The following is a 15210-nucleotide window of genomic DNA, read 5'->3' on the forward strand; positions in this document are numbered from 1 at the left end:
AGCCTGTTACTCCCCATCCAGATCCGCACGGCCTCCAGGCACTGGGACATCACTTCAAGGGCATCGTTGGGATGGCCTGGGGTGGAGATGTAGATTATACAAAAAGCAGTTTATATCAAGTCAGGGTAACTATTTCATTAGTAAAATTTCTATTAATGTCTACATATTAAGATCCATGTTTGAAGATCCCATCCATTGGAGATGCACTGAACATAATATGTTTTGCTATATTATCTTGTACAATATAGTACCATTTTTAAAAGGTCCCCTCTATAGAGACTATAGAAATCAGTGGAAGTCTTATTCTGGGTTCTCTCATTCTTGCAGACAAAACTTTTGATGCTCTTGAGCATCTGGCTAATAAGTTTAAGATTCAAGGTGCAGACGAGTCTCATCTGAGAATCTTAAAGAAACTGATGAATATCATCATGGAGGCCCTTTGATTTGAGAAATCATGACGACAGGCATAGCTCCAGATGATTGAAGAAGAGCAAATGTTTTCTTAGTAGTGGAACTGCCATTGTCTTACTTTTATGCTGGTGTTTTATACTGGAGTAGAATGGAATGGAATGGAATGGAATGGAATGGAATAGAATAGAATAGAATAGAATAGAATAGAATAGAATAGAATAGAATAGAATAGAATAGAATAGAATAGAATAGAATAACAGATTTGGACGGACCTTGGAGGTCTTCTAGTCCAACCTCCTGCTTAGGCAGGAAACCCTACACCACTTCAGACAAATGGTTATCCAACATCTTCTTAAAAACTTCCAGTGTTGGAGCATTTACAACTTCTGGAGGCAAGTTGTTCCACTGATTAATTGTTCTAACTGTCAGGAAGTTTCTCCTTAGTTCTAAATTTCTTCTCTCCTTGATCAGCTTCCACCCATTGCTTCTTGTTCTACCCTCAGGTGCTTTGGAGAATAACTTGACTCCTTCTTCTTTGTGGCAGCCCCTGAGATATTGGAACACTGCTATCATGTCTCCCCTAGTTCTTCTTTTCATTAAACTAGACATACCTAGTTCCAGCAACTGTTCTTCATATATTTTAGCCTCCAGTCCCTAATCATCTTTGTTGCTCTTCTTAGAGACTCTTTCTAGAGACTCAACATCTTTGTATTGAGCATGTTTGTGTAAGAATTTTACCATGTTTATAATTTGTATTGGAGGAAGGAAAGAGACAATACTATAAGGATAATCAAGGTTTAAGACACCCTCCCTCACCCATGGAAAGAACATACGAGGGAATGGAAGGTTGTAGGCTAGCTGTGTTCTGCCTATGATGAATGAAACATCCCTCAATCCCCAATAGTTGTCGATGTGTTCAACCCAAACTCTATTCAAGGAGCAGGATTTTTTCTTCTTTTTTTCTTAGTTATTTAGACAGACCAATTTATTTAGACAGGTTTCTTTTTTACTCAAGTGAGTACTCAAGGTGAGTGACAGATTAAGAAATGAAAAAAAAATTAAAAGATAAGAGTTTAATTAAGAGTGTAATTAAAGAGTAATTAAAGAGTGATGCAAGAAATGTGTCCTGTGTTCATCCAGTCATTATCCAGAGGATAATGGAGCAACACAGAAATCTGCTCCTACAATGCTCACTGTCAGTAGAGAACATTCTTGCAGATCATAATGGAGGGACAAAATGGTTTTTAAATGAATGCAACATCATAAGGAATGTCAATCACACTGTTGCTGGGAGGGCTGTGCCATACAGCCTTGTAATGTCCATCAAATAGTGATGTGTGTTGCCTGAAAACACCTGAAGCCATTGATAATTTATATAAAAGGGTATCACAAAGGAAGACTTTAAGATCCACTATTGAAAAACACCCACAAAAATACATACACATTCCGCTGCTTTGTAGTTTTACAAAACGAATACGTCCTTGAATATTTTTCATCCACTGATAAATTTTAAAAAATGTTCTATCCATCACTTTGTTTTTTTCCTAATGTATTTGGAAAGGATATTTATTTAATTAAGTTACCATTTCCACCTACTCTCCCTGTTTCATACAGAAGCCTGCATGGCACAAAATCTCATTTTCATTCCTTCTTTCAAGGCACATTTAATGGATTCATATATCCCAACAAGCTAAAATATTGTTTATTTATCTAGACAATTGTGACTTAGTAATGATGCATGTCTCTTCTACAGCAAGTGGTAGAACAATTAATATTGTGACCCTATTCAAGTTTATTTGGGGCTTATTTGTTTGTGGTATTTATTTTCACTGACAGATTAGACAATTTTATTTCTTTGAGCTCTGGATTTGCTGAGGGTTATTCTCCTCTGCATTTCTTTCTTTCAGCTTTCTTGTGCCTCTTAATCCAGTTTCACCATATCTAGGTAGCTTTTCCATCAACTACCAAAGTCTCTTGGTAGTTTGCAGTAAAAAGAGCAAAGCAATTGTTCTTTCAAAGCAGTATGGAATAGGTTTATTGATTATATTCATTCCCACTGCTGCTAAAATGCAGAGAATACAATGATTCAATGTATGGCCTCCTTCCAGTTGGCTCAAGACTGAAAAAGTCACATTCACTGGCCACCCTGTCCGAGCTGTGCTCCAGGATGCACAAAAATCTTCACCTTTACTCCTCACCAAAAAAAAAAGAAAAGAAAGAGAGAGAGAAAGAAAGTAAGTAAGAAAGTAAGTGCTGGCATCTGAACAAGTATTTCAGATCATATTGTAGGGATTTTGCTGTTTGCAGATATATTTGAGTGTTTTATTAAAAAAAAGTTAATCTGCCTTGTTACTAAGCAATCATTTCTCCTAACCTGTATAAAAAAACTCACTAAGAACTAAGAACATGACATCATGTTATCGGATTTGCTAGCGGTCCCTTTTCCTCATGGTTTTAACCAAGGTGTAGGCTATGACAGCCTGAAATGTATATATTGGGCTGAGGATGGGAAGCTGGCAATACATTCTAAGTATAAATCAGGATGCATTTTAAGGGCATTTCCTCGCTGCTACTAATTCCCCTGATCTGGGTTAGCAAAGCTTTCCTCATCTGTTATATCATGCAAAGGGAAAAGAAAACAAAATAAAGCAAAGCAGATAACTGGCAACTTGTTTGTCCCCATCATCAATCTCATCCTTGCTAGATCAAGCCCACAATGGATCTTAAAACAGCTATGTGGGTGGCTGAAATTCCAGAGCTGAGAGAAGGATAAGGGCAAAAGTTCTTTCCTACAACCTCCACAGAGTTTCATCACTGCAAAAAACGTTGTTCTTCTCAATGTAAGTGACCCCTGAAGCTGAGCTGAAAATAAATCATGATCCCAGATGACAACCCAGATGATATAGGATTATAAAGGCACAGGACTACTTTTCAGTTTGCTTTCTTGTGCTCATTTAAATGCTACCCATTGATCCTTGAGTCTGCAGAAAAGGGTATAGCATTCGCTCTTCCCATTTCCAAATCCTTCACCTGCCTTTATTTTGGTTTACCACTGAATAATACTGCCCTGATTTCATATATGCGGAGTAGATTAAGCAAAGTGATTGGTTAAATTCTCTAGCTTTGTTGCTCTCCCAGTAGTAAGAGTGTATACTTTCCCTTTTTTCTGAATGCCACCAGATGGTAGGAAACCATCCAACAATCACAACAGTAATATAGAGATAAAGCTTGGGGAGATAGTGAGTTTTGACTTGTTCTGCTCAACAGGTGTGAAAAAGCAAAAAAGGATAGATGCCTTTGCCAAATATTATAAAACTACTTGATTCAGCAGGCTTGCAATTTTGACAGATGGCTAGACCAGTGCTTTTCTGCTCTACCATTTTCTCAGGAAAGTATGGGCTTAGTGCTTTTTCAAAATTCTTACATCTGCAAGCCTGCCAATTACTGTTTTGGCCCAGGCGTTTTTCAGATAGGAAGAGGATGATGGTGAGGAGAGAAGAAAGGAGGCATGCTTGGAGTAGCCAATCATCAGAAGGTTGGTCTCACCTCCTGCAAGTCATCTGACCGTGCCACCAACATAACTGTTAAAAAGGTTCCAGATTTTAGACACCTTGAAATTGTCCTATGTTGCTATTGACTTAAAGAAAAGGAAAAAAAAAACATTAACATGGAACATATAAGGGCAATTCAAGCCTACTTCATTCATAGGATAAACACCATATAAAGAAAACAGTTGAAGTCTACCATGATGTCTTTGTCCAGTGGTCAACTGCAAGTAGCAAAGTCCCTTAACTGCAAAATACATTTGCTTAAAATCTCTGTAAAGTACTTAAAAATTGAAGCTACTTCAATGATTCAGTTATGGAATCATTGATTGGCTTTATATGAAAAGAGAAAAATGACCAAGTAAAATCTATTCTATAAATGAGAAATTAATGCAGATATATTAAAGCTGTGAACAGTTACTTCCATGTATAAAGTCTTGGACCTTTTTGGGTAACCAAGTAAATACATTAAATCTTTTAGCTTTGCAGGCTATTGATGAGGTATTAATAATGTTAAGACCCTCCCATTCTTCCTCAGTTCCTTCCAAAATGTGGCAAGTTGAACATATGGGAGGGTATCTATTTTATTTCCATTTATATAAAACTGTCTCTTACTTTATAATGAGATATATCAACATGGTTTAGTTTATGAACCTTAACGGACCTTAAAAAGATGTTTTCTGGCTCTTCTTTGAAAAGTTTTGCTGTTTCCTGGGTTACCTTGAGACTTTGATATCTTCAATATCAGCCCAATGATTTCTTACATTATCATTTTAACACAGACCAAAAGTCTTCTTTTTAGCTTTTATATAACCCACTTAGCAGAAAATCAAAAGTGGAAGAAAAAGATTTTTAAAAAAAGGTTAAGATGGAGAAGGGTTTCAGCAAAGAGGTTCAGAGAGAAGAGAAGAAGAAACTGCATCACGATTGGATGCTGAACATTCAAGGTCCATCCGTCAGGGACAGTGAAAGAAAGGGACATGGATCAACAGGGATGGAGAGAATGCTGAATTGAGCCCAGCCATGAAATGCACTTGCAAACCTATCTATGTTCTGACCTAGGCTTCCTGGGAAAGTATATAGCACAAACGTAGTCCCCCAAAAGAACTCTTTTATTGAGACGGCTATGAATTATGGTCATTCACAGCCCGTAATGATTCATAAACAGTCTGTGCAGATTCCGACAGATGTCTGCTCGAGTTGACACAGTCGTTCAGGGTAATGTTGATAAGCACCCATCTTTATCTCCTTTGAAACGCTGCCAGAGACCTAATTGCCAATTAGTTTTGCAAGGCCACACGTAGCACAGAGTCAAACAGGACTTCTCAGAGCTTGAACCGACTATATGAACTAATTGCTTCCTGCAAAGGCTCACGTCCATTTGCTCCTCTTTTATATCTAATGGGAGGGGCCAATCAACTCCAAGCCTTACTCCCAAGTCACCCTTTTTTTCCTTAATTGTTCTTGCCTTCTGGCAGCTCTGTGCATGCGCACACTAGGAACAGGCTCACACTGTTCTTCTGCCTCACTGATGTCAGATTCTGGAGGCTCCGGAGGCAGCACATAACTACCAGATGGCCCTGGCCCCCTCTCTGCCTCTGATGCAGACCCCTCATCTGAGCCTTCCCCAGACTCTAGGACTGGCCCAAGTTCCTCCCCAACCTCCTCACTGTCTGACTCTGCTGCCAGCTCCTCTGGCTGCCCGATGGGCCACAACAATCTGTTACACTCAATACTGAAAGAAAAACAATATTCTTTGATCATGTCCCTCTCTTTCACTGTCCCTGATTTCAGGACCTGGAGTGTTTAGCATCTATCTTGATGCACTTCTTTTGCTCACCATCTTAACTTTTTTTTTCCCCTTCCATTTTCGACTTCCTTCTAAGTATGCTGTATAAAAGCTGAAAAGAAGACTTTTACTCTTTGGTAAAATGATGATGTAAGAAATCACTTGCTGATATTAGGTAGAGCAGGGCTGTCAAACTCCCGGCCCATGGGCTGGATGCGTCACATGCTGGCCACGCCCCCGACCAGTAGCAAAGGGGGGGGGGAAGTCCCGATATGTCACATGACACCGCCATGACGACGTGAGTTTGACACTCCTGAGGTAGAGTCTATCTTTCGGTAATACCCAAATTTCCTGGAGGGCATTTTTCAAGGTTTTTTCTAAAGCAACAGAGGTAGTTTGACCACAATTGATCCCAAAATTTATACTGCTAAGTGAGACATTTGTTGAGTGAAATTTACCCCATTTTATGACCTTTCTTGCCACAGTGGTTAAGCGAATCTTTACAGTTATTAAGTGAGTAACATGGTTCTTAAGTGAATCTTAAGCTTCCCCACTGACTTTGCTTGTCAGAAAGTTGCAAAAGGTGATCACATGACCCCAGGGCACTGCAACTGTCATAAATATAAGTCAAGTGTCTGGATTTTGATCAAATGAACATAGAGATGCTGCAATGTTTGTAAGTGTGAAAAATGGTCATAAATCACCTTCTTCAGTGATGAAACTTTGGTCACTAAAGGAACTGTTGTAAGTTGAGGACTACCTGTATAAATTCTAGAGCAGGGATCTCCAATCTTGGCAACTTTAAAACTTGTGGACTTCAACTCCCACAATTCCTCAGCCAGCTAAGCTCTAGAGCCTGATAAATACCTTCACTTTCATTTGGACCTTCCTTTCATTTATTCCAGGCAATGTTGCATTGGTCACTTGACACTTTAAACTCTGTTAAATTGCCTGCAACAGCCTGGAAAGACTAGCTGTATTCAGGTATCTGACTCATACTGGCCTGATGCCTTTTCATTCCCTGACCATTAAACTTTCAGGAGAACACATGTTTCATCCTAAGCCTTGTTTTATTAAAGTCCTTTGTCACATAGGGAGGTGTAATCATATTCAGGCCAACAGAAGAAGTCAGGCTATGCATGTTTCAGAAATGAATTGTAACAAGTATTTCAGGAAAGTTTGAATTTGTTCCTTGAACAAATTGACTCCTGGGGGCAGGACCAGTCAAAATTTCTGCTACCGGTTCCCCAGAACTGGTCAGAACTGCTGAAACCCACCTCTGCCTCTAGTCCAGCTCCCTGCTCAAGCAGGAGAATCTATACTATTTCAGATAAGTGACTAGACTCTTCTTAAAAACATTCAATGATGGAGCGCCCACAATTTCTGGAGCCAAGCTGTTCCACTGGTGAATTGTCCTCACTGTTAGGAAGTTTCTCCTTAATTACAGGTTGCTTCTCTCTTTGATTAGTTTCCAACCATTGTTTCTTGTCCTGCCGTTTGGTGCTTTGGAAAATAATTTGACCGCCTCTTCTTTGTGGCAGACCCTCAAGTACTGGAATACTGCTATCATGTCACCCTAATTCTTCTTTTCTTTAGACTAGCCAAACCCAAATCCTGCAGCCTTTCTTCATAAGCTTTAGTCTCCAGGCCTTTGATCAACTTAGTTGCTCTTCTCTGAACTTTTGTAGTATGGTGACCAAAATTGGTTGCAGCATTCCAGGTGTGGTCTTACTAGGGTTTTATAAAGTGGTAGTAATATTTCATGTGATCTTGATTTTTTGCCTCTGTTTATACAATCCAGGATTGTATTAGCTTTTTTGGCTGCTGCTGAACATAGAGGTATTTTATGCATGTGATGTCCAAATAACTTTCCAAATCATTTTTGAAACATGCCAAGCTTTGTATTTTCACTATAGATCTTCAGTTAAACGCATGGATATCAGGAGAAAAGGGAACAAAAGTACATACCTGTCCTCGTTTCTACCCTGGTTTTGGTGCCGAATAACCAAACAGGGATACTGTGTTACACAGGAAGAGCATACTAGTGGTAGCATGCTAATTTTGCTTGGTATGTACCTATGTGTATTGAGCATATTACAGAACAGGCAAATCAATAATATATAATCCAATATAAACCATAAAACAGTTGAAACCTGAGTGGCTTCTATATGAGATTATACAAAATACTAGAACTGGGGTGTCCAACTCAAGGTCCGGGGGCTGGATCCGCCCCACGGTGTGCTTAGATCTGGCCTGCGGGACCGCTCTGCAAACTGGGAGGACTGGGCTGCAGTGCTTCTACCAGCAAAAACGGAGTTCAGGAGAACCACATGCAGCCCCCCCCCTCTGAGCTCCGTTTTCACTGGCAGAGGGTTGCAGGAGGCCATCGCAGCCAAAAATGGAGCTCAGGAGCCCATTTTTGCTGGCAGTGCACTTGGCGCCATCACAGGCACCGACACGAGTGATGTCGAGCTGGCCATGTCCACCCTGGCTACGTCCATCCCAGCCCCCCGAGGTCAAACACAACCCTGATGTGGCCCTCAATGAAATCAAGTTTGACACCCCCTGTACTAGAAGGTTAAGGCTATTTACTGTCTCTCTTCCTAAGGGCATTGTATCACTATGATGTACCACTATGTATACATCTTAATTAACCTTAAACTGAACCCTGTTACAAAAAGTCTGCCTTTGAAAAATGTGATCCCCTCTTTTTCCTCTGCAAAGAGTAAGGATTTTCCCGAAAAGTCATGGAGGCAAAAGGGGTTACCTTTTCTTTTAAGAGGTGAACAGGGAAAAGATTGCCTATTCTTTTAAAACAAAAATCAAAACTTTTGCATACTTGCTTGCAGGGACAGCTGCTTCTTGCAGTCCCCCCCCACCCCCAGAAAAGATCAGACAACCACACATCATAGTTGACTGATCAACTTCTGAAGAAACCGCAAGGAGGAAGATCGCCCTGGGCTATTGGAGGAGAACCATGGAGAGCTTTTATAAAAAACAGGTAGCCCTCCCAATCAGGATCTTCGGGAAGATAAGGTGACTTCTATCCTGTCCTCAAAATATGTTGTCACTTCTCTCATATCTGTGGGCTGCCCCTTTAATTTGCCCCCAAACTTTACAGTTGGATGGATTAAAAGAGAGCAAACAGCATGTATTCTTAATGCCAGCTGAGCACAAATGGAAGCCTGCTTCAGTTCTCATATTCTGCTTGTGGACTTTCCAGAGCAGGGGTCTCCAATCTTGGCAATTTCAACTCTGGGAGTTGAAGTCCATAAGTCTTAAAGTTGCCAAGGTTGGAGACCCCGGTTCCAGAGGACTTTCCAGTGGACTTGGCCTTAGTGGAAAACAGGATGTTGGATCTTGATCTTATCCAAAAGGGCTAATGAGCAGTTATTTGTTTTAATCCAGTAAGGTTCTTGTATTTTTTTGGACCATGGGCACTGCACTAAAATGTCCGTAATAAAAAGTACATGGATCTAATGGGCCATGAATTAAAATGCTCTTTCAAAAAGATGCAGAAGTCAGTAGAAAATGGTGTCTATGGCAGGTCACAGATTAATTTCTCACCACTGGATTTCAGATCTGGAAAGACCCTTGCATTCCCTAGCCTTCTTTTAAACTGCCCTTAGCCATTCTTTCTTTCTTTCTTTCTTTCTTTCTTTCTTTCTTTCTTTCTTTCTTTCTTTCTTTCTTTCTTTCTTATTTATTTATTTATTTATTAGAAAAGCATTTTTTTTTTTTTGCAGAACATCACCTGTAATATTTTGCCTTGACGATCACATGCCACTAAGGAAATTTCATTGTTCTGCTGCCTTATTTTTTTTACCCTGAGCCATCTCAAAAAAGAAAACACAATGTAATTAAGTGATTGATCTCTTGAAAACAATGTTTAATAACAGACACCAACAATGTGAAAGTAATTCTAGGTTTCTGAACATCATTCTTGAGTTAATTTTGCTTGAACCATTTGTACACAGGCAAGGATATCTCAGTGCATATGGGTTCCTACCAAGGGATCAACTTCTACTCTCTTTTATTGTGAGTAAAATGGGGAGTAAATTCCCAGGATTTATATTGTTCCACATCAAGCCTTGAAATGAATCAAGTATCCTTTTACAAAATTTAAGAAGGAGAGAAAATTGATTTATTTGGCAGAGCAGTAAAAATGTGTTTTGGAAAGAAAATTACAAGGGGATGTTTAGTTTATGTTTTCTGTTGTAGGAGATAATATCTTTCCTATTTAATTTATTGCATTTTGATCATACATTTCATCCAAGGAATATCCCATAGCATCAAGTATTTAAAATGTTTGTATGCTATCTCCATTTTTATCCTGACAACAGCAAACCTTTTGAAGTAGAGGCTGCAAAAAGCATCGGATGTGGATCAGCCAGGGCACTTTAGAGCTAAGTAAAGATTTGAACATGTCAGCTTATTTTACACCCAATTCTCTATTTGCTGGTCAGCTGCTTAACCCTCTTTTTAAAGGTAGATGAATCAATATATTCATGCACAACTAACAGTTGCAGCCAATTTTGTTCCAGCCAATGACTGAGTGGAGGCAAGGGGTGGTCACTAAATTCACCACATTGAGCAGAAATCCATTGGATTGGGTGAACAGATTCCATCCCACAAACTACTTTCATTTACAGGAATTGAAGGGGGTAAGCAAAATGGGCTGTGTGCCCATTATGTAGGCTTGCAGCTAAAAGTTCTCCTGGAGAAAGACCAGTTCTGTAGCCTGCCTTATAACCTTTAGCCCTCCTGGGCAAGAAAGAAGAACCCTGACATGTACACAACTCCCTCTGAACTTTACTTTCATATTGAGAGGCTGAACTTTGGAGCTCTCCACCAAAGCAAAAGCAACATCTATTTTTAATAGGGGAGGAGGCAACTGATACAACTTCCCAATGAATGATTTATAGCCAAAGCTGTATGTGCCATAATAACATTCAAGCAGCAGCTAAGAAATAGGTAAGAAATGGGGGCAGAGGGGAAGACTGAGAGATTGGGAGAGGAAAAGTATAGAAGTCACCTCAGAACAGAAGTAGTGGAGAAAAGGAAAAACACCTGAGTATCTATACCAAAGCCATCTGAAAGATGGGAGATGGAGGAGGATGAGTGAATGAAATCTTTCAGGATTAACCGGTCTTTTAGGTGAACATTGATTAGAGGTTTATGCCTTACATCAAACCGGGAAATGAATTCTATTTTATTCACACACTCTTGTGTTTAAGGTTGGCAGAAAGATTTCATTCATAACAGCCATCTTAGGTCAACAGATAAACTAGGGATGTATGTGCTTTATTAGCTACTATGCTTGAGGAGAAGGTGGTAGTTGTGGCTATTATGACCTTTGCTCAACTTCATGTTGTATGCCAGTTATACCCCTTCCTGGATTGGGAGGCCCTTCTCTTGGTCATTCTTGCCCTCATCATCTCCCATATGCACTTTTCAAGAGCTTCCCCTGGAACTACAGATGGAGCAGAATGTGGCTATGCAAGCAATTTTGGATGTCCCAAGGACGTCATAGGTGACACCTTTGCTACATTAGCTGCATTGAGTGCCAGTTTGTTTCCAGTTGGAGCCATGGAGTTAAGTTGCCTGAAGAACCACCTTACCCCTATTATATCAACCCATCCCATCCAGTCAGACAGAGAAGGTATGTTACAGACTCTATAAATTAAGAAATTTCACCTGATGGGGTACAGGAAGAGAACCTTCTCTGTTATTGCCCCTACCCTCTGGAATATTGTTCCCCAAAAAGTGAGCTCAGCCTCCACTCTCCTAGCCTTTTGGAAGGATGTAAAGATCTGGCTTTGTCAAGTTGCATGGGACTCATAATGTGGCATTCAACTCTGGGGGTAGTAAGCATTTTGAAGGTGCTCTCTATGTCTTTAACTTTTAATTTATATTATCTGAGGCTTTACTTGGCTCCCATTTTACTGATATACTGTGTTTTTATATGCTTTTTAAAAATGCTTTTAGCTGCAAACCATCCAAAGTCCTCGGAGAGTGAGAAGGGCAGTATCTAAATTTGATAACTATATTTGATAAATAAATGAATAAATAAACATACCTTAAATAAGCAAGAGAATAAACATCCTCAACTCATTTTGGGTCAATGTTAGCAGGAACAGAATTATTCAGTTCCTATTTTAATTTTGAAAGAGTAATAGTGAAACATTAAGAAAATTCTACATATGGTTGAATAAACAGGAGATTAATATACAATTTGATATACAGCATGAAAATTAGATTAATTGTTTGGACCTAAGGTTGTTCAAGCAAAACAAGTTTGAAAAAAAACTTGGGGGGAAGTGGGGAAAGTTCTAGCTTCTTTCTGGGCTACTGATTGATATAGCAAACATACCACATTGGTTGTCATGGAGAAAATCTATCTATATAATTGTTAAGGGTTGACCCCCAACTTGATGGCACATAATCAATCAATCAACCAACCCACACCAAATTTAAAGCAATTTCTCTGCTTGCTGGGGGTGATGTGAGGAGCACCACATCTCTAATTGTTGTCCTGTAGAAGTTTTCAATAATTGCCATTAGGACAGGGTTTAAGAATCATACAATTGTCCCTTCCTTAGAAGTAGATTTTCAAGTACAAAGTAATCTTCCAAAACAACATTTGTTAAGCAGAGGATGGTAATGACACTGGTGAATGGTAGCCTGAAAAATCAAATAGAAGATCAGATGAAGGACTCCTGGTAAAGTGAAGTTGAAAACAGAGTGTTCACATTACATGTATAATGTCAGCCCCAAGATGTAGATCAGGAAATCACCTCCATGTTAAAACTAAAATTGCTTTTACAGGTAGTCCTTGATTTACAGCAGTTCATTTAGTGACCATTCAAAGTTACAACGGCACTGAAAAAAGTTACCATTTTTCACACTAATAACTGTCGCAGCATCCCCATGGTCATGTGATCAGAATTCAAACGCTTGGCAACTGACTCATATTTATGACAGCTGCAATGTTCCCAGGTCATGTGATCATCTTTTGCAACTTTCTGACAAGCAAAGTCAGTGGGGAAGCCAGATTCACTTACAACCGTGTTACTCACTTAATAAGTGTAGAGATTCAGTTAATAATTCTGGCAAGAAAGATCATAAAATGGGACAAAACTCACTTAACAAATGTCTCAGTTAGCAACAGAAATTTTGGGCTCAATTGTGGTCATATGTCGAGGACTACCTGCATTAAGATTGGTTATAATAACAGAATTTTGCATGTCTAATTATGCTGTAGCTCCTTCCTCTCTTATGTGAATTAGGGAGGTCTGAAACTTTTGTATTCCTCCTTCGTTGTTTGGGCTTAAGCTCATTGCCTTGGTAACAGATCTCCACTCTCTTCCACAAGGTCATCCTTTGCAATTTCTACATATATTTACATTTTAGCATACAATGGATGTATTATAAACCATCATAAAAATGACTGGGGTCTGCTTAGAAATACACCAGGTTATAATACACTGTCACATTTTGCACAGGAAAACTAAGAATAGGAAGGGTATGCTTTTTAGAAGTGATTTAGACAGAAGAGATGAAAATATTGTCTCATCACAGAACTATTTGTACCTATTTGCAAATGTTACATGTAAATCAAGTTTTTTTTCACCAATCCACTGGCAAGACATTACTTAACCAGGTCTCTACATACATCATTCAATGTCCATGTCCCAAAATTTATGAGGCTAAGAGTATTTAGAGCCCTAAAAGTCAAGATTAAGAAAGAGTTTAAAATTATTGAAGGTCAGAAAATAAATAATAATAATAATAATAATAATAATAATAATAATAATAATAATAATAATTAATATTAATAATAATAATATTAATATTTAATAAAATATTTTTTGGAGATACAGTATACTAGATTTCCAAACAACAATTGTGGCCTCTAAAATAAAATATTAGAATAATAATGAAACATCTTTATTAAGAAAGATTTTGTCATTTAACGGTTTAATCTCCAAGTAGTAAAATGAAGACATTCAGTATTTATTATTATTTTGATTCTTAGATATTGCAATTGTTTTTCTTCTCTCCTGCCCCCTTTTTCTGAACTATTGATTAGAAAATGCCATTTACTCTTTTTTCAAGCTTATTTTCTTTCCAGACAGATATGTAAAGCTTGTTTTCTTTAAAAACTCAATGGTTTCCCAAAGAAAAATCACCCATCATCAATGTTGGAAATTAACACAGTTGTTCTGTTTTGCTAGTGACTTCTAATCTTGATGTTTTAGCTACTAAGCACAGGTAAGATAAATATATTGTTTAAAATAAGTGTTCTTTTCCTCTGCCCATATTCCTAATAGTTAAAAAGGGTATTTTTGAATGCCCTATTAGAGAATTTGTGAGTTTATTTTGTTTTATATGAGAATATAAAATGTTGAAAACTAAAAAGTGATTAAAGTCAAGCTGAGCTAGGTTAACAATAACATGGATATAATTAATTAAACCTTTTCTTCCCTTAGAATGGAAATTTTTCATTTGTGCAAAAGGTTGTTCTTTTGTGTTTATTTCAGGTTATTTGATGTGCTTATTTGTTTCAATGTTTTAGACATAAATTAAGAAGAGTCATAAGGAATAAGCTTTGTTTTGTAGATATAAAGAAATTGTCTCAAATATGCTTTGGCTTCTATAGAATAATTTATTTACTCCAGGCATCTGAGATATTCCCACACCCCTTTTTCTTTATTTTTTTTTCCTTTTTATTTAAAGGAGGAAACAGCAGGTGGCATTGTAACACACAACTTCTGTTCCTCTGTTCTTTTAGGAAACAGTTTTTTATTTACCTATAAAGCAGTTTAGAGTTACTATATATGTAGAGATAAAACAGAATTTTGGAGAATATCTATATATCTATATCATGTAAATTTGTATCTGTATCATCTATATTGATATATGGATGATATATATCTATATATAGATATCTATAACTATATATGGATGATCAAAGGCCTCGAGACTAAAACATATGAAGAACGACTGCAGGATTTGGGTTTGGCTAGTCTAGAGAAGAGAAGAATTAGGGATGACCTGATAGAAGTATTCCAATATTTGACGGGCTGCCACAAAGAAGAGGGGGTCAAATTATTTTTCAAAGCACCAGAGGGCAGGACAAGAAATAATGGTTGGAAACTAATCAAGGAGTGAAGCAACCTGGAAGTAAGGAGAAACTTTCTAATAGTGAGAACAATTAATCAGTGGAACAGCTTAACTTCAGAAATCATGGGCGTTTCATCACTGGAGGTTTTTAAGAAGAGACTGGACAGCTACTTGCCTGAAATGATATAGGTTCTCCTGCTTGAGCATGGGGCTGGATTAGAAGACTTTCAAGTCCCTTCCAGCGCTGATCTGTTCTGTTCTGTTGTATTCATATCATCTATATCATCTATATCCATATTTTTTTAATTTTTTTTATTTTTTTTTAATTGGATTTATATG

At 38.1% G+C, this 15210-nt stretch overlaps 1 long non-coding RNA gene across 1 annotated transcript; it reads right to left on the reverse strand.

The window, feature by feature from the left end:
• Positions 1-2546: 2546 nt before the first annotated feature.
• On the reverse strand, positions 2547-11895 carry LOC117671405 (uncharacterized). The gene is made up of 5 exons (XR_004592840.2): positions 11825-11895; positions 9500-9581; positions 7714-7821; positions 3958-4048; positions 2547-2596 (listed from the first exon to the last, which is right to left on the reverse strand). It is a non-coding gene; the product is annotated as an uncharacterized LOC117671405 (long non-coding RNA).
• Between the last annotated feature and the right edge of the window lie 3315 nt (positions 11896-15210).

Source organism: Pantherophis guttatus, chromosome 1, assembly GCF_059756535.1.
Source record: "Pantherophis guttatus breed Tessera chromosome 1, ASM5975653v1, whole genome shotgun sequence".
Classification (NCBI taxonomy): Eukaryota; Metazoa; Chordata; class Lepidosauria; order Squamata; family Colubridae; genus Pantherophis; species Pantherophis guttatus.